The sequence below is a fragment of the Amblyraja radiata genome, chromosome 18 (assembly GCF_010909765.2).
Source record: "Amblyraja radiata isolate CabotCenter1 chromosome 18, sAmbRad1.1.pri, whole genome shotgun sequence".
Lineage (NCBI taxonomy): Eukaryota > Metazoa > Chordata > Chondrichthyes > Rajiformes > Rajidae > Amblyraja > Amblyraja radiata.
Genome location: NC_045973.1, coordinates 44505181 through 44532055, shown reverse-complemented (window position 1 = coordinate 44532055; position 26875 = coordinate 44505181). Strand labels below are relative to the sequence as shown.

The window sequence follows — 26875 nt, the reverse complement described above, 5'->3', positions numbered from 1 at the left end:
ATTTGATGGGCCGAATGGCCTAATACTGCTCCTATCACTTATGAAAATGCAATCTTGTTATTACTTTACATATTTATCCCTTATCACCGAGGACAAACTTTGATCTTATCTTATCTCCAATTTATCCTCTTGCTCATATTATAAGATACCCTGATCTTATTTCCAATTTAAACTACTGCTGCAATATTAATGCAGATAATTAAATAACAATTTATAAAACATGATTTAAAAATAACTTTTATTCACAAAATGTAGTCATAAACAAACGGATGACTAATTTATATGGTATATTATGTGCAAACTTTGCAATCACTGACGCTTCTAGCTACCCACTGATTTTTAACGCTCTTTGTATCGTGACAAATGGATATGTTGGACCCATTACAGCATGTTTACTGTGCCCCTTCAACCAATTAGACTGAACAATTCCTTACTTAGACATGCAGAATCAAACTCATTGAACACAGGTAAGGATATTTAATTTAATGAAAAACCTATACAGAATACACAGAATACAAATCGGGGGGGAGACAGAGAGACGGAGATAAAAGAACCATTAAAAAAATATTCATTTTCAGTAACTAATATTTTAAGGATCGAGCATCACTCTTGCAGGAGTAGATTTTCGCTGCTTCTGCAGGGTTCTTGACCTGACCATGATGGCCCATTGTCCTGGTGGTGTTGCAGAGTCGGCCGGGCCAAGCTTGACCGCTGGCGTCCCCCACCACTGCTCAACCACTGTAGACCTTGTCTGGTCCACATGATCCCTTCCACCATCTAGAAGGGAAAGATTCCGAGCACCTGAGATCCCAGTCTTCTACAAGTTCCCCTCTGAAATGTAGATCATCCTGACTTGGAAATATATCCCTATTCATTGATTATCATGGGGCTTAAGTCCTGGAATCCAAATGTAACAACACTACACCAGACAGAATAGAGTGGATTAAGACAGATGCTCTTTACTATCTCCTCATGGGAAATCTATGATGGGTCAGATCTATAAATGAGTTAAAAAAAAATCCTAATCAACATAAAGTCATGAGAAGAATAGATCGGGTAGAAGTCTTGCCCAGAGTAGGTGAATCAAGGACCAGAGGACATAGGTTTAAGGTGAAGGGGAAACAATTTAATAGGAATATGAGGGGTAACTTTTCACACAGAGGGTGGTGCGTGTATGGAACAAGCTGCCAGAGGAGGTAGTTGAGGCTGGGATTATCCCAACATTTAAGAAACAGTTAGCCAGGTACATGGATTGGACATGTTTGGAGGGATATGGACCAATCACGGGCAGGTGGGACTAGTGTAGGTAGGACATGTTTGCCGGCGTGGGCTAGTTGGGCTGAAGGGCCTGTTTCCATACAGTATCACTCTCTAACTATAACAAATAAAAATGTACCATCCATCATAGGTGACCAGCAGTGCACACTAATGTAGTGTGATTTTTAGATAAAGATAAGTTTCCGTATTGCATATCCTGCATTCTCCAGGATTGTGAATCCGCACAATACTTTCAGGGTAGCCACTATGTGTTAAAGACACTGATTATCAAGACGAATTTGCTGTCCTGAAACTTTACATCCAAATATAGCCTACTCAGTGGATTAGGGGAGGATAGACAAATTGACAAGAGAATATTACCCCTTTGCAGCCTGAACATCAGCCTTTCTATTTTCATTAGGCACATACCCTAGACTAGTGACGCAGGAAGGATGCTGGTTTAAACCGAAGACAGACACAAAATGCTGGAGTATCTCAGCGGGACAGGCAGCATCTCTGGACAAAAGGAATGGGTGAATCGTCAGGTCGAGACACTTCTTCAGATTTCTCCTGTCTGAAAAAGGGTCTCGACCCCAAACGTCAACCATTCATTGTCTCCAGATATGCTGCCTGTCCCACTGAGTTGCTCCAGCATTTTGTGCCTACCCTAGACTAGTAATGTGTTTGTCAGGGGATTTAACCAATGGCTCTTTTCCTCCACCTTTCAGGAACTTTAGAAATTAAGAGCATAATGACGGCAATAATTAGCCTTCTCTTGCACCCTCCTCCCAACTTAATTGAAAAGGAAATGTAGCTCTACTGATCATCGGCAGTGTTGGTTTCTATAATGAAACAACAAGTTGAATTGTGATGGGCTATATTAAACCTGGTATAACCAAGAGAATGGAAAGAAGGTCGTGAGTCAACAGTTTTTGACGTGGCAGAACTGGTTATTGGGAGGGACGGCACTGAACACTATAATCTTGTAAACAGAAGGCAAGGTCTTCGAATGACTCATACTTCATTTACAGTTCAACCCATAGAGTGCAAAACCCACAGCTCCAGATTATCATCAGAAAAACAAGTGTTATTTAACAGAGTCGACTTGCGGTTCTCATCAATCTCACAAACAAGGCCGGGCGTCAGGTTGCACAGGTTTCTGCCCCTCGCGTAGATAGATGTAAGGGTGCGCTTGTGCTTTGCACCACTGGTCAGGCAAGGTTATTGGGGTTAAAACTTAGCTTCCAGATACCAAGATTGCAAACAGTTTTGGGTTCCAAAACAGACTTCCTCTGAGGAGTAAGGTTAACGCTATAGTTAAGAGCTTGATGACGTTAGTAATGATCAGTATGTATAATAAACAACTGTTTTGGAGATTTAATCCACAAATACTAGCTGAGGCAAGTTGTTGTGACTATCTGAAACTACAGATGAAAATATTTTTTGAGACAAATGACACCCCCGGTATTTCTCCATCTTTGCTGTGGGAAACTTTTAAAGCCAATGTCAGAGGCTGTATAACCGCATACCAAGCTTTTCAAAACAAGAAAAATAAGACTGAACAATTGGAATTAGAAAAACAGATAAAACAGTTAGACCTAGAAAACGCGGCTGACCCAACCATTGCAAAACATAATAAGATAGCTGCACTAAAATTTAAATTAAACCAGATTTTCTCAGCAAAACATATTAGGGTATTTCAATATATTAAACAAAAAAATGTTGAATTTGGTGATAAACCACACAAGCTACTAGCACGTCAACTCCGCAAATTAGAGAATGACCGTACAATACACAAAATTAGATCAGAAAAAGTAGATTTGCTTACATTGTCTAAAGATATCAATGAAAGTTTGTTACAATTCTACCAAACACTATACTCATCAACAACAACAGTCGATCCTGCAAAGATGAAAAGCTTTCTTGAGAATTGCAATCTACCATCTCTTAATGAGGGGGAACGGGATGAATTAGGCGCAGAGATAACAACAAAAGACATCGTGGAGACTAGTAAATCATTGAAAAGTGGAAAAGCTCCTGGCCCGGACGGGTTTAGTAACAAATTTTATTAAAACTGGAATGATTTAATTTCTCCACGCTTACAAGCCCTTTACATTCAAGCATTTAATGAACAGACTTTACCACAAACACTTGCTGAATCAACTATTACATTAATTCCAAAAAAAGATAAAAATCTTGAGGAGCCTGGATCCTACAGGGCAATAGCCCTTTTAAATACGGATCGGAAGATACTAGCTAAGACTTTGGCTCGTAGATTAACCTTGGTTATCGGTAAACTAATATATCCAGATCAAACTGGGTTTATACCTAAACGACACTTGTTTTATCATTTGAGACGTTTGTTCAACATAATATATTCGCAAAGAATGCCAAACCAAGATCTAACAATTATTTCTCTAAATGCAGAAAAAGCTTTCGACCTAGTGGAATGGTCTTATCTTTTCACAGTGTTGGAAAAATTCCAATTGGGAAAAAACTTTACTTTATGGGTGAAGCTTTTATACACTAACCCGACAGCTAGAATACTGACAAATCAAATGCTTTCACCTAAATTTTATTTATCTAGTGGTAACAGACAAGGATGTCACCTTTCTCCAATGTTATTCCAAGATATCTGAACTGATCCAATGTTATTTGCTTTCGCCATAGAACCTCTTGCCGAGAGTATCAGGTCCCATTCAGGCATTTACAGATATAATACCAAATATACCTTCAATAAAATGTTGTTATAGGCAGACGGTGTACTTTTATACATTACTAATCCCCAAGTTAGTATTCCAAATGTTTTAAGCATTATAGAACAATTTGGTTCTTTTTCTGGATGCAGAATAAATTGGAACAAAAGTGAAATCATGCCAATAAAAGAACAAGACCCTTCTCAACTCCAACAATTTCCTTTCAGAATCATTACTGAAAAGTTCAGATATCTTGGAATTTACGTGACTAGAAAGTATTCCTCTTTGTTTAAAATAAACTTCCCACCATTCATCACTAAATTGTATGCCTACATCCAATTTTGGAAAACACTTCCTATCTCCCTTATTGGTAGATTTTACTTCGGAGTCACATTAGTGACTACGTGAAGACCCTGCCAGCACGCGTGCGCGATTTAGCGTCTCACGCAGTGCAACAGCGACGGGCGGGGGTGGAGCGCTCCCGTGGGAAAAATTCAAACGGACCTACACAGGTAAGGAAAAATTGAAGTTGTATTCTTCCCCTTGCTGTGCTTTATGTTACAGCACGTTGGACAAGGGGAAGAAAAAACGGACCGCAGGCTGCCGTGGGGAACCAGGCAGTTCCCGGCAGCCGACAACTCTAGACGTCCAGCGGCACCAGGACCTCAGGCTGCGAGGAACCAGGTAGGTCCCGGCAGCCGACACCACGGACGCCCAGCGGTTCCAGGACCGCAGGCTGTGGGGAACCAGGAAGGTTCTGGCAGCCCACAGCCATGGGCAAACAGCGGTTCCAGGACCGCAGGCTATGAGGAACTAGGAAGGTTCCGGCAGCCCACAGCCGGGTACGACCGGCGCAGGCTGAGCCCAACACCGCGAGCTGTATACCTGGAAACAACACAGCGGGCTGCAGGCAGGCAGGAGTCGGTACGGACGATAGACTCGGGGAGTCCGGCCAGGAGGACGCCCTGCCCAAGGGCCGTGAAAGTGACCATTGGCGTGGTTACTAAGGTCCACTTACCAACTCCAAGCTGAATCCAGCACCATGAGTCGTACAACTCAAAGCAGCACAGCAGGCTGGAGGCAAAGCCCAGCAGGATTCAGCCCGGCCGATCAAACTCATCTGAGTCCAGCCGAAGAGGCGCGCTGCCCGAGTGCAGCAGACGTCCGCCTGTGACTTGCTCCAGGAGATGGAGCAAGCTCACTATGGGAGTCTTCGCACTCCCACAACAGCACCTTATCGAGGGCTGTAAAACAATGCATCTCCCTCGATAGAGGAATGCGTTGTGGACCAGGGCTGGGCTGGTCCGGAAGAAGGGGACGTGGCTGAAGAAAACGGCAGTGTGCATGGGGTGCAGAATCCTAAGGAGCTACTGGGAGTGATCACCAAAATTACAGATCAACAAAAAGTACCATTACAGACCAGGCTGGCGGCCAGCATCGACTACCTGTACTTCCATCTTCTGCAGGAACAGGCAACAAAATTACGCAGAAGTATAGGCCTCCTGTGAACTTTACTTCGTTTAAAAATGCCTGCAGCAAACAATGCGATCTGTGGGTACAGTGGGACTGGCACAAAAACCCAGGTGGTCAAACTACAGAAGTTTTCAAAACTTCTGACAGCGGGCATATCATTGGTTGTTCACCCAGACGATGGTACAGAGAAAAGCTCGAAGAAGAGATTAACGTCGTCGGGCTCATAACAGCGTCATCAGCAACGACAGCACCCCTATGCACCCACCAGCAGGTATCAACACCAGGGCGCTGGTGAAGGCATGAGGGCCGCGCAGCATCACGAAGGTCCCTTTACGCCAAGGCCCAGACAATCCTCATGGAAAACGTGCCAACCCCGCACTCCGGCGCCTCTTCCGCAGAAGAGGCAGAAATTGAAGAAAGGGACGTACCACCGGCAACCAGGTAAGTAGGTGGATCTGGTTCCTTCCAGAACACAAAGGTGTACGACCTGTACTAACAAGGGGAATATTACACTTGTTTTGGGAGACAAGGAGGGATCATTGTCGATACCTAAAATTTAACTGGATGGGGCAACTATGGCAGGGCATAGCGTTGCCTAATGTACTAACTTAAGCCCCAAGACTTTTCACCAAGATATTCAAACGGGCCTTGGCAATATTAGAAATGAAAACATATTGTCATGGCATATCTTGATGATATATCAATTGTGGGGAAAAAACCCTGGATCTAGCTAAATCCGCAGTTTTAGCTACCAAACATAGGGTGAAACTCTAGGGTCATCTCCATCCAGATAAATCTAAGTTCACGGCACCACAACTGGACTTTCTGGGATTTACAATTAACGTTATCCATATGTCTGTTACATTGCCAAAGAGTAAAGCAGACTTGGATAGACCTACAAAATAATTAATTACTAAAAACACTGGTGTTGGGTGCGTTTTATGGGCTAAAAGCCTACTGCTAACAATGCACCATCTGCATGTCCACCTACGAATTGATAATATCACAGTGGTGGCATATATTAATCATATGGGAGAAAAGATCGATACCATGTGTCAATCTGGCCAATATATTTGGCTATGGTGTGTTAACATACATATTTGGCTATCAGCAAACTTACCTATCAGGTAAGCTCAATACTGAGCCACACACCAGATCATGAAAATTCAATGACAGCATCGAATGGCTGTTGGACCACAAAAAAGTTGCTGATATTATCAAAAGAGGGACACCAGATATCGATCCATTTGCATCTAGACCCAATCACCAGTTACCAACATATGCCGCTTGTGAACCACACTTGGGGCAGCAGCAATGGACGTTACTCACTTAATGCGGAATAATTGTTTACAATGTTTTTCCCTCCTGCCTCATCAGTCGGATCCTAAGCAAAAACACATATGGACTCAACATCAAGTGTCTTGAAAGTACCTGATTGGCCTACCATGGATCCCTGTGGTCTCGGACATAGTCTCTGAACCATAGTCCACCATGCTAGATCCAGGCTGGCGGACAAGACCATGAGCATGATCACGGTGGCCTATCAAGAATCAACAAGGACTGGTGTAGCGTATAATACAGCTACAACCACCAACGTCCTGGGAATTCCTATCCAGCCTTCATGTAGATGAAGGACTGAGCTGCAGTACTATAATTATGCAGGAGTGCCCTGTCAGCTTGCTGGTGGCAGGCGCCACAACAACTCTCCATGGGATCTCACCCTCTAGTTATCAAACTTATGTGGATTATTTCAACACCAACCCTCCTAGAGGGAAGTACTCCCAGATCTGGGACGTCAGTGTTGTACTAACATTGCTAGGGGCACCAGCAATGTCCCTGTCCCTGGGGGGGCGGGGGGGGGGGGGAATTGACATTTAAAAACAGTATGCTGATAGTACTGGTCTCAGCTCTAGGGGTCCAGTTTCTACATAAACTGAGACTGGGATATATGATGGCATCTCCAGAAAAGATAACTTCGCTTATTAGAGCTTGTTAAACAAGATAGACCAGGAACATCAGGACAAAATTTGGAATTCCAGATATACCCAACTGACACCCAACTATGTGTAATGACACACCTTCTATTATAACTTAAAACTACTGAATCTTAAGAGGAAGTAAATTAGCACTATGGGCAGCCATAAACAGCCTAATGGCCGGGTATCAGCACTAACCATCGCTAGATGACTCAGACAGGCTTGGGAGCTGCTGGGGTGGATACTGACATCTTATGTTTCTATCCACAAGGGCAACAGCAACACCGGCAGCTAGAGACAAGGAAGTGCCTATGGACCATGTCCTGGCTACAGCAGGATGGTCAAGAGAAAGACCTTCCAATTCTTTATAATAAGCCAATAACCAAACCTGCGGTATTGCAGAATCAAGTTTGAATTCTGCAATATATTTAGCCCTAGGGAGGATTATTTTGTTAAAATATATTATTATTGCCTGAATTGGATGCATGTCTGAATACAATAACACACTTCCTCCCTTGACTGACTTCGGCAGTGAGTGAAGCATGGACTGTTCCACGGCTTTAAATCACAGAGCTTTAAAATCTTCACGTAGTCACTCACGTGACTCCGAAGTAAAATAGTAAGATTAAACGAGAACTTACCAGTTTGAAGTTTGATCTTTATTTTATGAGGAGTTACGATGAGGGATTACGTGCCCTCCGCTCCCATCCTCAATTATAAAGGTCAACTGGTATCTTAGTTCTCCTTATCTTTACTATGTTTATTTCAATTACTATTTCCGTGATTCCACACCGCTACTTTGAAGAATGTCGCGCACGTGTGCTGGCGGGGTCTTCACGTAATCCCTCATCGTAACTCCTCATAAAATAAAGATCAAACTTCAAACTGGTAAGTTCTCGTTTAATCTTACTATTAAATGCCATAAAGATGATCTTCCTTCCCCAACTTTTATACTTATTCCAATCAATACCGATATATCTCCCTAAAAGGTTTTTTTATTTTAATTGACTCTATTGTCACTAACTTTATGTGGGACTACAAAACCCACAGAATACCAAAAGACATTTGTGCAAATCCAAAGAAAATGGAGGATTAGCTTTACCTAATTTTCTTTTTTATTACTGGGCAACTAATATTAAAAATATAACTTTCTGTTTGGACGATACATGTCAACATGTAAATTGGTTAAACATTGTTTGCCTTTTAGTACAGGCTCGATCCTCCTATCTCCAATACATTTGAATACGTCAACGTATGAACAAAATCCGATAATACATAAAACAGCTGAAATTCAGTCTTAAATTGAGAAATATCTCTCCTTCTTCTTATTGCAAACGATCCCTCGTTTAAACCATCTACTTTAGATGTGGTGTTTGTTCAATGGAAGAATCTGGGAATCAATACTGTGGGAGACCTCTATAAGAAGGGGACTCTCTCTTCTTTTCAAGAACTACAGGAGAAATATGACTTGAATGCCAATAATATTTTTAGATACCTTCAAATCCGAGATTACGTGAAAACATATACACAAGACTGTCCTCTTATGGGTCCAGATATATTAGACGATTGTTTGAATAGACATGCCAATACAAGTAAGTTGATATCTTACATTTATAACACTCTTCTAAATATTGACACCCCACCCTCTGAGATTTATAGGCGAACATAGGAGGACGAGCTGGGTTCACCCATTTCGAAAGATATATGGGAGGAAAGCCTACTATACATCCACTACTGTTCTTTAAATGCCAGGCATTGCCTGATACAATTTAAAGTATTGCATAGGTTATACTACTCAAAGACCAAATTGACAAGATCTTCCCAACTGTCTCTCCTCTTTGTGATAAATGGCACTTTCAAGAAGCCACCCTAACTGATACTTTTGTATCCTGTATAAAAATACAAAACTTCTGGATGGAAATATTCAATATTATTTCTAAAACACTTAAAATTAAATTGGAGCCAGATTCAAAACTAATAATATTAGGAATGTCAGAGGGCTGCCCTAATCTAACGATATCTCAAAGACACTTCCTTGACTATGGCTTAATAACTGCGAAAAAAACTTATACTTAAATTCTGGAAAAAGATAACAGTCCCAACAGTGAAGATGTGGATCACAGAAATGACCGAGACACTACATGCAGAAAAAATAAGGCTTGTCTTGACTGACAAACCAGATCAATGTTCCAAAATATGGTCTTCTTTCATTTAATTTCTTCAACAACATAATGGTTGAACACAAACTCAAAACCGACGCTAGGGTCGGGCGAGCGGGCCTATGGAAGGGCAGTGGGATATATCTCCACTTCTTTCACATCTTCATTAGTTCTGGGGCTTTTCTTTTTTCTTTTTCGTGTCTTTCTCGAAATTCTTTCTTTTCTTTTTCTTTTCTTCTTTCTTTCCTTTTTTTACTTTTTCCTTTTTTCCGATTTAGTTATTAGTTCATAAAATGTTAAAATTGAAGCAGTACGAAAATTGTATAACTGTTATGTCGATTACTTTCCCTTTGTACAATTGCTTCTAAAAAAATAAATATTTAAAAAAAATGTAATGATCAGTACAGCAAATGGAATACGCAGAGATAGTCCACAATGGGGACAAGGATGAATTTACCACTTTTTTAAACACAGGTAAGGATGAAGCAGGTTAAAACGTTTTATTTTGTTATAAACTCATCCAAATAGGGCAGTATAACTGAATACTATCAATCTCCATGTTATGGGTGTTTGGGTAACAGAAGCTCACCCGTACTGAATTCACAAATCACTAGCCAAAGTTTTAGACATGGACTCAAATTCATTCTTACTGAACTATGTGAGAAAAGTAAATAAATAAGCACAAATTTATTATCTTTCAACTGGTATTTCTTGACATATTCACAGATGGAGTTACTTCATGTTAAGGAAAACCGCAATCCAGACAGTTTTTGAGAAATGCAAGCCCCACCCTCGTTAACATGGGGTCACCTATATAATTGATTTGGGTTTAATTCTCCATGCATTTGAAAAATATTCCTTGACGTAATTAGGAATGGTAACATTTTTTTAAACAAGAGGTCTGGGGTCCTGCACCAATAATATTCAGAATGATGTTATGTTGCAGAAATTCAAGATAGTCAGGGGCATAAGTGCGTTGAGTTGCTATTAGTGAGAAGATGGGAAGCTAAAAGATCTGAAGGTGGATGAGTTACCTGGACCACATGGACTACACCACAGGGTTCTGAAAGAGCTGGCTGTAGAGATTGTGGATGCATTAATAGTGATCGTTCAAGGATCACCAGAGTCAGGAGTGGTTCCAGAGGAGTGGAAAATCACAAATGTGGCTCCACTGTTTAAGAAGGGAGCAAGGAAAAAAGAACGGAGATTATAGGCCAGTTGGTCTGACCTCTGTGGTTGGTAAAATTTTACAGTCCATTATTAAGAATGAGGTTTTGGGGTAGTTAGAAGCACATGATAAAATAGGCCGAGGTCAACATGGTTTTGTTAAGCGGAGATCTTGTCTGGCAAATCTGTTGTGGTTTTTTTGAGGTTACAAGCAGGATGGACAATGGAGAGTCAACGGATGTTGTTTACTTGGATTTTCAGAAAGCCTTTGATAAGGTGCCACATGTGAGGCTGTGAAACAAGATAGAAGCCTTTGGTATTAGAGGCAAGTTACTAGCATGGATAGAAGATTGGCTGACTGGCAGATGGCAAAGGTGGGAATAAAGGGAGCATTTTCTGGTTGGGCGCTTGTTCCGCAAGGGTCGGTGTTGGATCCGCTACTACTCACAACATATGTTAATGATCTGGATGAGGGAATTAATGGCTTTGTGGTCAGGTTTGTGGACTACACTAAGCTAGGCAGAGAGGGGCAGGTAGTGTTGAGGAAGCGGGGAGTTTGCAGAAAGACTTGGACAGGTTGGGAGAGTTGGCAAAGAAGTGGCAGATACGATACGATAAACTTTATTCAACGCCGGAGGGAAATTGGTCTGCCGACAGTCACAACTAACAAGGTACACAAAAACATGCAATTAAAAGTGAAAACAAAAAGAAAAAGCACCTTTACCGGAATGAATGAACAAACAAGCAAACACAAACTTATCCCATGGGCAGAGAACTCTAAACAAGAGTTTGTGGAGATGCATCTGGAGATGCTGGTTTAAATCAAAGATAGACACAAAATGCTGGAGTAACTCAGTGGGTCAAGCAGCATTTCTGGAGAAAAGGAATAGGTGATGTTTCGGGTCGAGACCCTTCTTCAGACTGAGAGTCAGGGGAAAGGGAAACGAGAGATAACGGTGATTATAGAGAGATATAGACCAAATGAATGAAAGATATACAAAAAAAGTGATGATGATAAAGGAAACAGGCCATTATTAGCCGTGGGCTTGGTGAAAACGAGTTACAGACAATGAAACTAACCAGGACGACAGTAAAACTAGTAGAACGACCAGAGTGGGGGAGGGATGGAGAGGGAGGGGATATAAGGGTTACTTGAAGTTAGGGAAATCAATGTTCATATCACTGGGCTGTAAGCTGCCCAAGCGAAATATGAGGTGCTGTTCCTCCAATTTGCGTTTGGCCTCACTCTGACAGTGGAGTAGGCCCAGGACAGAAAGGTCAGTGTGGGAATGGGAAGGGAGTGTTTAATGCTGTCTGACCCACTGAGTTACTCCAGCTTTTTGTGTCTATAGCTGGAAAAGTAAATGTGAGTCCACTTGAAGGATAGAAAGAGGAATTAATACTTGGGCATGAAGCCAATGGATGAGATATTATACAAGTATTTTAAATCTCTCTTCACAACAGAAATATTAGACAAAAAAATCAGACAAAATATATTAGCTGAGTATTAGCTGGGAACCAAGATTTTAATGCAAGTAAGGAACTTAAACTATAATTATTGGTACCGAAAATATACAGAAAAGTTAGCTATCCTTGAAGCTGGCAACACAGGAAGAGAACATGCATCAGCAGGTATAATGGATGCTGGCCTTCATTAGTCAGGGCTTTGAATACCAGAGCAGGGAGGTATGCTCCAACTATCTAAAGCATTGGCCATACCCGTGCTGGAGTACTACACACAGTTCTTGTCCCTCCGTTATTGGAGATGTAATAATGCTGGAGATGGTGAAGAGGATATTCACTATGATATTGCCCGAGGTGGCATTTTTTAGCTTAGTTTAGTTTAATTTATAGATACAATGCAGAAACAGGCCCTTCGGCCCACCGAGTCCGTACCTACCAGTGATTCCCGCACACTAACACTCTCCTGCACACACAAGGGGCAATTTAATATTTCGTACCAAGGCAACATCTTATACCAATTTAATAATATTTGATACCAATCCAAAGACGTACAAATCTGTAGGAAACCGGATATCGGCGAAAACGCACGCAGGTCATGTGGGGAATGAACGAACCGCATACAGACAGCACCCGTAATCGGAATCGAACCTAAGTCTCTGGCGCTGCAAGCGCTGTAAAGGGACTGCCCCACTTTCACGACCTAATTCACGACCTTTTTTAGTCGTGGACATTTTTCATCAGGCTAGAAAAACGCGCCGTCCTACTTGATGCCACGAGTACCTGCGACTAGCATCACAACCTACCTACGACCTACCTACGACCTCCTACGACCTTGTGACAACCATGCTGCAAGTATGAGTCAAGGACAAACTCAGCAGAGGTCGTGAATTAGGTCGTGAAAGTGGGACAGGCCCTTATTGCAGCAAGTCTACCACTGCGCCACTGTGCCTCAGTTATGAGGAAAGACTGAAGACACTGATCTGATAGATCTGTTTATCCTAGAGTTGAGAAGGTTAAGAGAAGATAGGTTGAATAAAAGAACTGCAGAAGTTTACAAAAAAAGACACAAGGTTCTCTGACACAAACTCAACGGATCAGGCAGCATCTCTGGAGAACATGGATAGGCAACGTTTCAGATTAGGATCCTTCCAAAGTCAAGTCAAGTCAAGTCAAGTTTATTCATCACATACACATACGAGATGTGCAGTGAAATGAAAAGTGGCAATGCTCGCGGACTTTGTGCAGAAAGACAAACAAACAAACAACCAAACAAACTATAAACACAATCACATCTTCTTTTACATTTTAAATATTGTGGGCGGAAGGAAAAACGTTCAGTAAAGTTAGTTCCTGGTGAGATAGGAGTTTACAGTCCGAATGGCCTCTGGGAAGAAACTCCTTCTCAACCTCTCCGTTCTCACCGCATGGCAACGGAGGTGTTTGCCTGACCGTAGCAGCTGGAACAGTCCGTTGCAGGGGTGGAAGGGGTCTCCCATGATATTGTTGGCTCTGGAGTTGCACCTCCTGATGTATAGTTCCTGCAGGGGGGCGAGTGAAGTTCCCATAGTGCGTTCGGCTGAACGTACTACTCTCTTGGAGTGGCTGCGCTGCCTTGCAGCTGCGGCTCGCCTGCAGTCCGTTTGTCTTTTCTGTTTTTTGTTTTCTTTTGTCCTGTTTTTACAGTTTATTTCCTTTCCTGCCGTATCCCCGTCTCCGTGTCCGTCTGCACTGAGGCCTATCGCGGAGCTGGCGGCCTCCAACTGGGACCGACCTCGAGGCTGTTGAGGCTGTGGAGCAGAGCCAGGACTTACCAACGCGAGCCTGGCCGACTTCGGGGCTGTGGTTGCAGTGCGACACAACTTCCGACCCGACTTTGGAGCCTCGGAGGCTCGGCCGCGGGCCAGTGGGCCAGTGGACGACATCATCGGGAGCTCGAGTTCTGTTTTCCGGAGCTCCCGCAACTACAGCTGCGTCCGCTGGACTGGAGGGCGGCAGCTTCGACCGCCCCGGGCCGCGGAGTTTGAACCGGCCCGTTAGCGGAGCACGGATTCAGCCGCGGGACTTACCTACCATCACCCCGCGGGGTCACAACATCGGAGGCTTGGATTGCCTCAGCACAGAGGGAGAGCAAGGAGGGAAGAGACAATGACTTTGGGACTTTAAACTGTGTTGAGTGTTTGTTATTTATTCTATGTTATGACTGCAGGCTAAACCATATTGTTTGTTTTGTTTTGTTTTGTTTTGTTTTTACCTTGTTTGGGATGTGTTTACCTTGTGTGGGACTAAAGATGGAAATTAGCTACTGGCTACAACCTTGCATATTACATGCAAATGTTTATTAATATGCACTGTCCCTAATAAAATCAATTTCAATTTCAATTTCTGCAGAGCCTTCTTGCCCTGGGCAGAGCAATTCCCAAACCAGATGGTAATATTTCCGGACAAGATGCTTTCCACAGCCGCTGAGTAGAAGCACTGGAGGATCCTCGGAGACACTCTGAATTTCCTCAATTGCCTGAGGTGGTAAAGGCGCTGCCTTGCCTTACTCATGACTGCTGCGGCGTGTGATGTCCATGTCATATCCTCAGAGATGTGGACTCCCAGATATTTGAAACAGCTCACCCTATCCACAGTATCCCCATTTATCCTCAATGGTGTGTACGTCCTCGGATGATGTGCCCTCCTAAAGTCCATGATCAGCTCCTTAGTTTTTTTGATGTTCAATAGGAGGCTGTTGTCCTGGCACCAGAGTGCTAGATCAGCCACCTCCTCCCGGTAGGCCTTCTCGTCATTGTCTGAGATCAGGCCCACCACCAGAGTGTCATCAGCAAACTTAATTATTGAGTTGGAGCTGTCACAGTCATGTGTGTACAGGGAGTACAATAGGGGGCTGAGGACGCAACCCTGGGGCGATCCTGTGCTCAGGGTGAGGGACTTCGATGTATTCCCTCTCATCTTGACTACCTGGGGCTTGGCGGTGAGAAAGTCCAGGGCCCAGGCTCACAGGGGGGTGTTGAGCCCTAATTCCAGTAGCTTCTCGGCCAGTCTGGTGGGGACTATCGTGTTGAAGGCTGAACTGAAGTCTATGAACAGCATCCTCACGTAGCCCCCCTTCTGGCTGTCCAGATGGGAGAGAGCGGTGTGCAAGACCTGGGAGACCGCATCGTCCGTGGATCTGTTCGGACGGTATGCGAACTGCAACGGATCCATGTTGCGAGGGAGGAAGGCGCAGATGTGTTTCTTCACCAGCCTCTCAAAGCATTTCATGACTACCGAGGTAAGGGCCACCGGACGGTAGTCATTCAGACAGGCCGGGGAAGCATTTTTTGGTACCGGTACAATGATGGATTTTTTGAAGCAGGCAGGGACCACGAACTTGTCCAGGGAGAGGTTGAATAATGTAGTGAGCACTAGAGCTAGCTGCATAGCACAGGACTTGAGTACTCGCCCCGAGATGCCATCGGGGCCTGCAGCTTTCCTCGTGTTCACCCGTGTCAGAGCCCTCCTCACGTCATGCTCGGACAGCGAGAATGTGTGCACATTCCTCCCTTCAGCTTCATTAGCCAGCCCGCTGGCGGTATTGTTGATAGTCGGCAGACCTGGAGTGGTGTTGCCCATCTCGAAACGAGCGTAAAAAGAGTTCAGGTCATCAGCTAGGGAGGTGCCGGCACTTGCGGATGAGGGAGGGGTGCTCCGGTAGTTGGTTACAATCCGTAGCCCCTGCCACAGGCTTCTGGTGTCCTGCTGCTCCATCTGTAACTCCATCTTGTCTCTGTACCTCCTCTTTGCGTCCTTCACCGCCCTTCGCAGTCGGTAGGACTCTGCCTTGGAGACGTCCATGTTTCCTGATGCCAGGCCCGAGTTGTAGGCAGCGGTGCGAGCATTCAAGGCCACACAAACGGACCTGTCTACCCAGGGTTTTCAAAGGGTCCCAACCTGAGACATCGCCTATCCATGTTCTCCAGAGATGCTGCCTGACACGCTGAGTTACTCCAGGTCTTTGTGTCTTTTTAAGAGGGGACATGATTGAGAAATATATAATTGTAAGGGATAAGGTAGACAGCAGGAGACCATTCACTTTATCAGAGGTGAATGAAACCAGAGAACATAACGTCAGATTGAATCTGAGCGAGATCCTTTTAACCCAGAAAGTGTTGTGTATGTGGAATATATTGCCCAAGTAGTTGAAGTAGTTTGCAGGCATCGTTAAAGAATTGTATAGATGAGCATTCAAATCGCAGGGGCACTAGAGGCTATGGGCCAAGCGTGGTACATGGTATTAATAGTGATGGGGGCTCACTGTTTGGTGCAGACATGGTGGGACAAATGGCCCTTTCCATGCTGGATCCATCTCTCCAAGACCTACGGAGTACAATCTCTAATTCTGAAAGAGGTCACTGAAAAGACACCAGATGCATTAACGGTGAGCTTCAATAATGCTCTGTATTCAGAAGCAGTCACAGTGGATTGGTAGATAAAAATATATAGCACAGCTATCCAAGGAAGGGCGGAGAAAGAAAAGGGAGAACTCCAGTCCTGTTCACACGTCATCGACTATTGGGAAAATTCTGATATCTATAATCCATTATTAAGTAAATGGAATGGGACATTCAGAAAATCGAAACATGATTTAGCAAAGTCAATAGAAGTGCTGAATGGGAAATTATCCTATCGTTGTTTGAGGAGGTGAATAATAGGATTAATTGGGAGAAACTTATGGATGTTGAGTATCCGGATATGCAACAAGCATTCAATAAGTGTCATAAAGGAAAGTTTCTTCTGGTTGGGTAATAAGCATGGGAAGCAAACTGACAGAAGAAAGGGAAATAGAGATTGAAGCAGCAGAAAAAACAAAGATTGAAACATTTTCAGATTTGCAAGTTGTAAATTATGGGGCACAGAGATCAGTGCCTTGGCCTCCGCTGTTTACCAACTTTATCAATCACCTTGATGAAAGAACCAAGTGAGCAGGGTGCAACAGTGGCGCAGTGGTAGAGTCGCCGCACAACAGCGCTAGAGACCCGGGTTCAATCCTGACTACAAGCGCTTGTCTGTACGGAATTTGTACATTCTCCCCATGACCTACATGGGTTTTCTCCGTGGTGCTTCAGTTTCCTCCCACACTCCAAAAAACATACAGGTTTATGGGTTAATTGGCTTCGGTACAATTGTAAATTGCCCCTAGTGTGTGTAGGATAGTGGTCGTGTACGGGGTGATTTCTGGTTGCTGCAGACTCGGTGGGCGGAAGGGCCTGTTTCCACGCCGTATCTCGAAAGTCTAAAGTCTGAAGAAAAGCATGCACACACTAGATGAGAGACAGAGACCTTGAATAAGCAGAACAGGAGATATCCACAAAAGAGAGAGGGAAATGTGGAATCGCTCGTGTTGGCAGGTTATAGAATTTTTACATTTTTTTTAAACGGCAGAAAATTATTGAGTGTATTGTTTATTTTTATTTATCAATTTTGTATCTTCACTGCAATGCTTGGCTAGGGGCAGGGCTATTTATGAAGTGTAAACATTGCAATTAAAATGTTGTTAGGAATATAGATTTTGTTGCATTCAGTCTGTCAGCTGTTCCATAATATTATGTTCAGTGAAATAAATGAATTGAAAATTGGCTTTCTTGAGGGTAGCACGAGAAAATAAGAGCAGGAGTAGGCAATCCAGCACAACATTTAATATGACCATGGCTGATCTATACTGACCCAACCTCCTCTGTGTGGCTTTTCTCCGTAATTCTCCATTCCTTGAAATAAAGTCTACAATCAATTCCACTGTCTTTACAGCATTGAACTCCAGGTTGTTGCAATGGCACCAGGATGCCAGCTGTGTCACTTCCTGTCTGTAGGCAGATTCCTCCCCATCCTGGATCGGTCCAATCAGGGTTGTGTCGTCTGCAAATTTGAGAAGCTTGACGGAGGAGACAGTGGAGGTGCAGTCATTGGTGTAGAGAGAGTAGAGGAGAGGGGAGAGTACACAGGTCTGCGGGTCCGATATGCGTTTCTCAGCCTCACATGCTGCTTCCTGTCTGTCAGGAAGCTGGTGATCCACCGACTGAGGGGTTCAGGCACAGTCAACTTGGAAAGTTTGGTGTGTCGTAGCTCTGGCACAAGGGTGTCGAATGCAGAGCTAAAATCCACAAACAAAATCCTTGCATAGTTTCCCTGGAAGTCTAGGTGCTGGAGAATGAAGTGCAGGCCTAGGTTGACTGCATCATCCACAGATCTATTGACCCGATATGCAAACTTCAGAGGGTCCAGAGGACCCTTCAGAGGGTCCAGGGGGTTCGTGATATTTTTTTGCAGATTGCAAATCAAGAACTGATCCCTGCAGTACTTCCTTCCAGGCCGAAAAATAACATTTATTCCAACACTCTGTTTTCAATGAGACAGACAGTTTTCAATCCATTCTAACACACTACCTCCAAATACCATGGGCTTTTAATTTATACACCTGCCTCCTCTGTGGCACCTTGTCAAATGCTATTTGGCAGTTTAAATGCAACGTGGATTCTCAAAAGACCAAGGAAGCTCATCCACTCAGCAGTTGAGAGCTTTCTCTGATGGGCCTGTCCCACAGGCGACTTTTCAGGCGACTGCAAGAGACTATGCAGTCGCCACATGGTCGCCACATGTTCACGGGTGGTTGCCGGGGAGTCGCTTTCGTGGTCGCGAGGAGTTCCCGCAATCTGGGAACTAGTCGCGGCCGCATTATTGTTGCCACAAATTTTTCAACGTTTAAAAATTAGCGGCGACTAGAATGAAGCCGCCTTGGAGAGTAGCGAGAATTCTCGTGCCGTAGGTGGGTCGCCAGGAGGTCCGAATGGGTTGCCAGAAGGTCGGAGGTTCTCGTAGGTTGTAGCCGGTGCTGACCGGTGAATTTCATTGGCTCATTGGGAAAAAAAACGTTAGCAGTAGTTTTCAGAACCAAGGATAACCGACCGGTAATGTTAAATGTCCGCCGAGCTTCACAGCCGTGTATCTCTGGCTTATTAAAAGTTGGCTCCATTACTTCTTCCCCCCCCCCCACCCCCACCTTCTTCCCCTCTCTCCCCCCCTTTTAAAGGACTTACCGTACACTGCTTTAGCCGTCTTTTTACAGCGCCAACCTTCCTGTTCATCGCTGTGTGTGTCTGTTTCACCTTGGCTTTGCACCGTGTGAATTTTTTAGACAGTGCTCCCCCCGTTTGCCCTGTCCCCCACCTGCATAACAGGCTTGTGAAGGAAGCGATGTGTGTGTGTGTGTGTGCGTGTGTGTGCGCGTGTGTGTGTGTGTGTGTGTGTGTGTGTGTGTGTGTGTGTGTGTGTGTGTATATGTGTGTGCGCGCGTGTGTATATGTGTGTGCGTGTGTGTGTGTGTGTGTGTGTGTGTGTGTGTGTGTGTGTGTGTGTGTGTGTGTGTGCGTGCGTGTGTGCGTGTGTGTGCGTGTGTGCGTGTGTGTGTGTGTGTCTGAGTTCCACTAAAACAGTCGCCGTTCCATTTGCCGGTTTTTCAGGCGACTGCCAGCAACTTGACAGGCAGTCCTGCCTCCAGCCGGCAGTCCGCTGAAAAATCGCCTAAGTGGGACAGGCCCATTAGACTTTGTTCTGTCATCTTTGAGGAGGTTGATCTTGTTGAACCGTTATCCTCTCAGAAATTGTTTAATTGCTCACCGCCAATCACCACTGGATATAACAGAACTATGGAACTTTGGTCTAAACTATTGATTTTTTGGATCATTGGTTCTGTTTATAACGTACTTATTAATGGGCTGTTTAATGTGGAAACGTATATTTGAAGCTTAATATATTTTACTGTTTACGTTACGTTTAGGAAATAGGAATCTCACACTCAGGGTGTGATTCCACTCAGAAATAGGCTTTCAAGGCCCATTGTTTCCATGAGCACTGACTTACATTTGCACAAATATATAAATAGAAGAGGAAAAGTCCATTGGGCCAACTACATTTACTGATGGATCATTCCCAAAGCATGCAATCTCCCAGGGTATAAAATCCTTGAGGGGAAATAATCTTCCAGCCGGATCAGGAAATGCTCCTCAGGTCCCTGTTTACCAACCACCACCTCCTCTGGCCAGTTACAGGTGGGCATTAAATGTGGTCCTGTCCACATCAACCACATCCCAAGAACACATAACAAAGACCTCCATTAAGACTAGAGGGCACCACCAAATGCTGCAACTCCTCACTATCTCAGCCAAGCATCAAATTATTCTTCAGTGGAGGAAATGCCTCTTCCCTCAAGTTGTGGTTTATACTAAATCCAAAAAATACACGTAATCATAACCAACGATTCTATTTTTTTCCCAAGGTGTGTGGCCCCGACTCTTTTAGCCAATCTCAGTTACGGAGCCTTAAAACAAGGTGGCTATTCTCTGCTTCCTCTTGTTGCTTCTAGCATGGTGCTTCCAGATATAAAATCGAAAACCCAATTTTGTAAACCTAAAAAGTTCCATCACATAGGTCATTAATAAACACCTGACATCAGATTTAGAATCGCAGTGGTCTTAGACATATTTTAAACGTTATTAAAATGCCAGCTACTAACCTCGGCACTACATATACGAATTCTGAGCATTTTCTCACTGCCTCTTAACTTCCTTAACACTTCTGACATTAACAACTACCCCTCGAGGAGAGACACAAACAGCTGGAGTAACTCAGCGGGTCAGGCAGCATCTCTGGAGAAAAGGAATAGGTGACGTTTCGAGTCGAGACACTTCTTCAGACCGACCTGAAACGTCACCTGTTCCTTTTCTCCAGGAGTGCTGTCTGAAGTCGCTGAGTTACTCCAGCATTTTGGGTCTATCTTCAGTTTAAACCAGCACCTGCAGGTCCTTCCTGCACCCCTCTAGCCTCTGATGCCATGCATCCGTCGTCATTGAAGGCATTTACTGCACACGGCAGCAAACCACATCACACTGCAATTTATTGACACAGGTTCAATGTGAGTTTATGAATGACCCATTCAATGTTGCGATCCAGCTCATTCCTTTGGTACAGCAATGGTAACCAAGTCCAATCCTATCCGTGGCGATAATTTTTTAGCCTGATGCAGAAGTGGTTACAAGACTCTGCAATGACGCTTGTGTGAGAGAGGGAAAAGGTGGTGGGAAGTGGGTGCAGAATGGGGGAACTTAAATAAGGAATGAGAAAAGAAATTATCTTGACAATCTACAGACACCATGAAATCTTTAAAGCTAATGAATGTCGAATCGGTAGTAAGGAAGGCAAATGCAATGCTAGCATCTGACTAGAATACAAAAACAGGGATGTAATGTTGAGGCTCCATAAGGCGCAGGTCAGGCTGCATTTGGAGTATTATGAGCAATTGTGAGCCCTATATCTGAGGAAGGATGTGTTGGCTCTGGAGAGGGTCCAGAGGAGGTTTACAAGAATGATCCCAGGAATGAGTGGGTTAACATATGATGAGCATTTGACAGCACCGGGTCTGTACTCGCCGGAGTTTAGAAGGATGAAGGGAGACCTCATTTAAACTTACCGAATAGTGAAAGGCCTGGATAGGGAAGATGTGAAGAGGGTGTTTCCACTAGTGGGAGAATCTAGGACTTGAGGTCATAGCCTCAGAATTAAAGGACGTTCCTTTAGGAAGATGAGGAGGAATTTCTTTAGTCAGAGGGTGGTGAATCTGTGGAATTATTTGCCACAGAAGGTTGTGGAGGCCAAGGCAATGGATATTTTTAAGGCAGAGATAGATAGATTCTTGAATTGTATGGGTGTCAGGGGTTTGGGAGAAGGCAGGAGAATGGGGTTAGGAGGAAGAGATAGATCAGCCATGATTGAATGGCGAAGCAGACTTGATAGTCCGAATGGCCTAATTCTACCCCTATCAAATGGCCTTATGACCTTATGAACTCCATCCGAAGCACAGGAAAGGCAGCCTCCAGTTTCAACAGGTCATTTTGTCCTGGCCTTGGCCCACAATCTGCCTTTACTGCCTGCGCAGGTAAACCCTAAAAGACACAAAGACTAAGCTGGTCCTCCATTCCTGAGAGTTACTGCACAAGAATGACCCAAAGAGAAGGCAGAGCAGTGGTTTAAAAAATATTTCAAATGGGCTTAAATAATTAAAAAACATGATTAGAAGGACATTTAATCTTTAATGCCTTAGAAATTAATTAAAAATATTAAATGTAAGTGCAAAAATTTGCCCACAAAAAAAAAATCTTACTTAAGGTTGATAAATTCCTCGTCTCAGCATGCCTGACCTCTATGAGTTCACCAGGAGAGAGAATGATAATGTGCACTGGCACCTTCTCCATTGGTAAAGGAAAGTAACATCAGGATGAATAGGCGTTGTATATTTCATTTGCAGAATGCAGTCCAAATGCCAAAATGTTGTTGACAAAGAAAAGGTAGCAATATCATCGTGATTAATGTCATTGAGGACTGAATAGAGGTTTGTAAAAAATACTGTAGCTGATTTACTCAGGGAGGAACAAACCACTAAATAGCAATATACGCATGTAATCATGATAATGAAGACCAATAATTAATCTATACATACATGTTGACAGCTAGAAAAACAACTGCAAAATTGCTCTGAATTGTGAGTTGTTATTTTTACTTATACTCAAGATAAACTCTGGCATTTTACATGATTCATTCAAGCTCTTTGTTCCAGAGATGATATCTCTGTGGTCTCTTAATGCAATGTGGGCATTAGTACTGTGCAATGTTTATCTTGTTACTTGTGGCATGTTAGGTATTGGCTATGGCTCATTGACGGGACTATAGACAATAGACAATAGGTGCAGGAGTAGGCCATTCGGCCCTTCGAGCCAGCACCGCCATTCAATGTGCTCATGGCTGATCATCCCCAATCAGTACCCCGTTCCTGCCTTCTCCCCATATCCCCTGACTCCGCTATTTTTAAGAGCCCTATCTAGCTCTCTCTTGAAAGCATCCAGAGAACCTGCCTCCACCGCCCTCTGAGGCAGAGAATTCCACAGACACTACTGCCCCTAGGTCAGAATATAGAGTGTTCAAGCCCCACTCCAGAAAAGTGAGCATCTAATCTGAACTAGAATTTCAGTGAATTATTGAGGGAGGGAAGACTTTCGGAATTGCAGTTTATTAAATGCAACATTAAAGTGAATGACTACTCATGGATTTGTAAAGCTGTACATCACAGAAACAGGCATCAGCACAACATCCATTTGCCTACCGAGTCAGTCCTGCTTACCTGCAACTCAACTACATTGCTCCAAACCTATCTAATCTGCGTACCTGTTCAAATTTTTATAATTTAATAATTTTAAAGCAAATTTCTGGCTTTTAAATATCTTAATTGCACTCGCCTCCACCACTTCCTGTGATAGCTTGTTCCATGTGTACACCATCCTCTGTGCTCCTCAGTTTCCTTCTGACCTCTCCCCTCTCACCTTAAACCTATGCCCTCTGGTTTTGGACTTCCTTATCCCAGTGGAAAGATTGTGGCTCTTCACCTTGTGAATAGGCCCCTCGTGATTTGATTCCTCTCAGCCGTTCCATCTATATTCTGTATAACTCAAAAATGTCCCAGACTGGTAACATCCTCACAAATCTTTTTTGCACTCTTTCCAGTTTAATGGTATCCTTCCTATAGCAGGGGGAACAGAACTGTACAAATATGGTCTTATACAAATGTGACATGACGTTCAAACTCTTGTACTTAATACACTGACTGATGAAGGCTAGTGTGCCAAATGTCCTCTTTACTATTTCTACCTGAGTGGTAGCAACGATTTAGATGAAAGGATTCAAAGTAACATTAGCAAATTTGCAGATGGCACAAAGCTGGATGGCAGTGTGAACTGTGAGGAGGATGCTATGAGAATGCAGGGTGACTTGGACAGGTTGGATGAGTGGGCAGATGCATGACAGATGCAGTTTAATGTGGATAGATGTGAGGTTATCCATTTTGGTAGCAAAAACAATAAAGCAGATTATTATCTAAATGGTGTCAAGTTGGGAAAAGGGCAATACAACGGGATTTGGGGGTCCTTGTGCATCAGTCAATGAAAGTAAGCATGCAGTTACAGACAGTGAAGAAAGCGAATGGCATGTTGGCCTTCATAACAAGAGGAGTTGAGTATAGGAGTAAAGAGGTCCTTCTGCAGTTGATTAGGGCCCTAGTGAGACCACACCTGGCGTATTGTGTGCAGTTTTGGTCCCCTAATTTGAGGAAGGACATTCTTGCTATTGAGGGAGTGCAGCGTAGGTCTACAAGGTTAATTCCTGGGATGGCGGGACTGTTATATGCTTAGAGAATGGAGTGGCTGGGCTGGTACACTCTGGAGTTTAGAAGGGTGAGGGGGGATCTCATTGAAACATATAATGAGATTGTTAAGGGCTTGGACACACGCTAGAGGCAGGAAACATGTTCCCGATGTTGGGGGAGTCCAGAACCAGGGGCCACAGTTTAAGAATAAGGGGTAAGCCATTTAGAACGGAGATGAGGAAACACATTTTCACACAGAGAGTGGTGAGTCTGTGGAATTCTCTGCCTCAGAGGGCGGTGGAGGCCAGTTCTCTGGATACTTTCAAGAGAGAGCTAGATAGGCCTCTTAAAGATAGCGGAGTCAGGGGATATGGGGAGAAGGCAGGAACGGGGTACTGATTGGAGATGATCATCCATTATCACATTGAATGGCGGTGCTGGCTCGAAGGGCCAAATGGCCTACTCCTGCACCTATTGTCTATTGTCTTTGGAATGTAGGAGGAAACCGGAGCACCCGGAGAAAACCCACGTGGTCACAGGGAGTATGTACAAACTCCGTATAGCACCCGAAGTCAGGGTTGAACCCAGGTCTCTGGCGCTGTGAGGCAGCAACTCTACCACTATAGAGGGGATGATCAGCCATGATCACATTGAATGATGGTGCTGGCTCAAAGAGCCGAATGGCCTACTCCTGCACCTATTGTCTATTGTCTATTGTCTGTTGTCTATTGTCTATTGGAATGAAACACCTGCACCCCTTGGACTCTCTGATCAACAACACTCTCCTGGACCCTATCATTTACTATGTAAGTCCTGTTCTGGTTTGACTTACGAAATGCAACACCTCGCATTTATCTGAATTAAACTCCATCTCCCACTTCATTAGCCCAGTTGATCAAGATCCCGTTGTAATCTTAGATAATCTTCTTCACTCTCCACTATACCGCCAATTTTAGTATCACTCGCAAACGTACGAACTATGCCACCTACATTCACATAGCATTTATTAATATAAATAATGAACAACAGTGTACCTTGCACTGATCCCTGTGGCATACCACTCATTACAGGCCCCAGGTTGAAAAACAACCCTCTATCTCCTACCTTCAAGCCAATTTGGCTAGCTCACCCTGGATGACGTGTGAGTTAATCTTCGAGATCAGCCCAGCATGTGGCAAAGGCCTTGCTAAAGTGGCTGCAGACAATATCTACTGTACTCCTCTCTGCAGTGGAATGAGGCAAGAAAAGGCTAGCACAGACATGAAGGGCTGACAGGCTTAACAACTGATAAAGGCAAAAGGCCTGGAGGGGAATCTACAAATCGAGGTATGGAGGAGGGAGAAAGTTGAGACTATCATGAGAGGGGAGAGTCAAGGGGTGGCAAAGATCCTGGGCCCAGAGAAGGTGAATCGAGGACCAGAGGACATGGGTTTAAAGTGAAGGGGGAAAGATTTAATAGGAATCTGAGGGGTAACCTTTGCACTCAAAGGGTGGTGGGTGTATGGAAAGAGCTGCCAGAGGAGGTAAGGTTTAAGGAACAATTAGACAGGTACATGGATAGCACTGGTTTGGAGGGATATGGGCCAAACGCAGGCAGGTGGGACTCGTGTAGCCTGGTGGCCAGTGTGGGCAAGTTGGGTCGAAGGGCCTGTTTCCACACTGTATGACTGACTCCATGATGTCCATTTGTGGGATGACAGTTGAGATGTGTGTAGCAAGGAATAGGTAGAGGCAGTGGACAACAGAACCAAAGGCCAAAACCTTCCTGGAACTGCAACTTTATTCATTAAAAAAATACAGGAAATGCAATAAAGTCAGCATGTCTTTGTTTACACTCATTGTGCTGCTAAACCAATACATTCTATAATGCATCAATGTTACTCATCTTTAAACAACAATGCATGCAATGTTTGAGGGGCTGGGACACAGGGTCCAGCGTCTAGTGTCCAGTCTAGTGCGACAGGACATTACAATGTGATCCTTCCTCACAGAGCCTTTGTGGTACCTGCACCATGCTTCAGTCTGTGCCTCGGCATGAGCTCCCGCAGCCTGCAGGGATTCATATGTGCACCAGCACGCCACGATGCATGCACGCAATACTCACTCCCAAGAAAATGCTCGACCATGTGCAAAGCATATTGGAGAATTGCTGCTCTAAACCACCATTTTAATGGGGTGGCACGATGGTGCAGCGGTAGAGTTACTGCCTTACAGTGCCGGAGACCTGGGTTCAATCCCGGCTACGGGTGCTGTCTGTACGGAGTTTGTACGTTCTCCCCGTGACCATCGTGGGTTTTCCCCGAGATCTTCAGTTTCCCCCCACACTCCAAAGACGTACAGGTTTGTCGGTTAATTGGCTTGGTATAAACGTAAAAATTGTTTGTGCGGACTCGGTGCGGACTAGGTGCGGACTCGGTGGGGCGAAGGGCCTGTTTCCGCGCTGTATCTCTAAACTAA

The 26875-nt window shown here is 44.1% G+C and overlaps 1 long non-coding RNA gene across 1 annotated transcript in view; it reads right to left on the bottom strand.

The window, feature by feature from the left end:
• Positions 1 to 221: 221 nt before the first annotated feature.
• LOC116983470 overlaps positions 222 to 26875 on the bottom strand; it is a 64905-nt gene continuing 38251 nt past the window's right edge. Inside the window, exons 2-3 of the long non-coding RNA XR_004414699.1 lie at positions 21018 to 21023; positions 222 to 777 (exon numbers count right to left, since the gene is read on the bottom strand). This is a non-coding gene — a long non-coding RNA (uncharacterized LOC116983470). The remainder of the gene's footprint in view (positions 778 to 21017; positions 21024 to 26875) is intronic.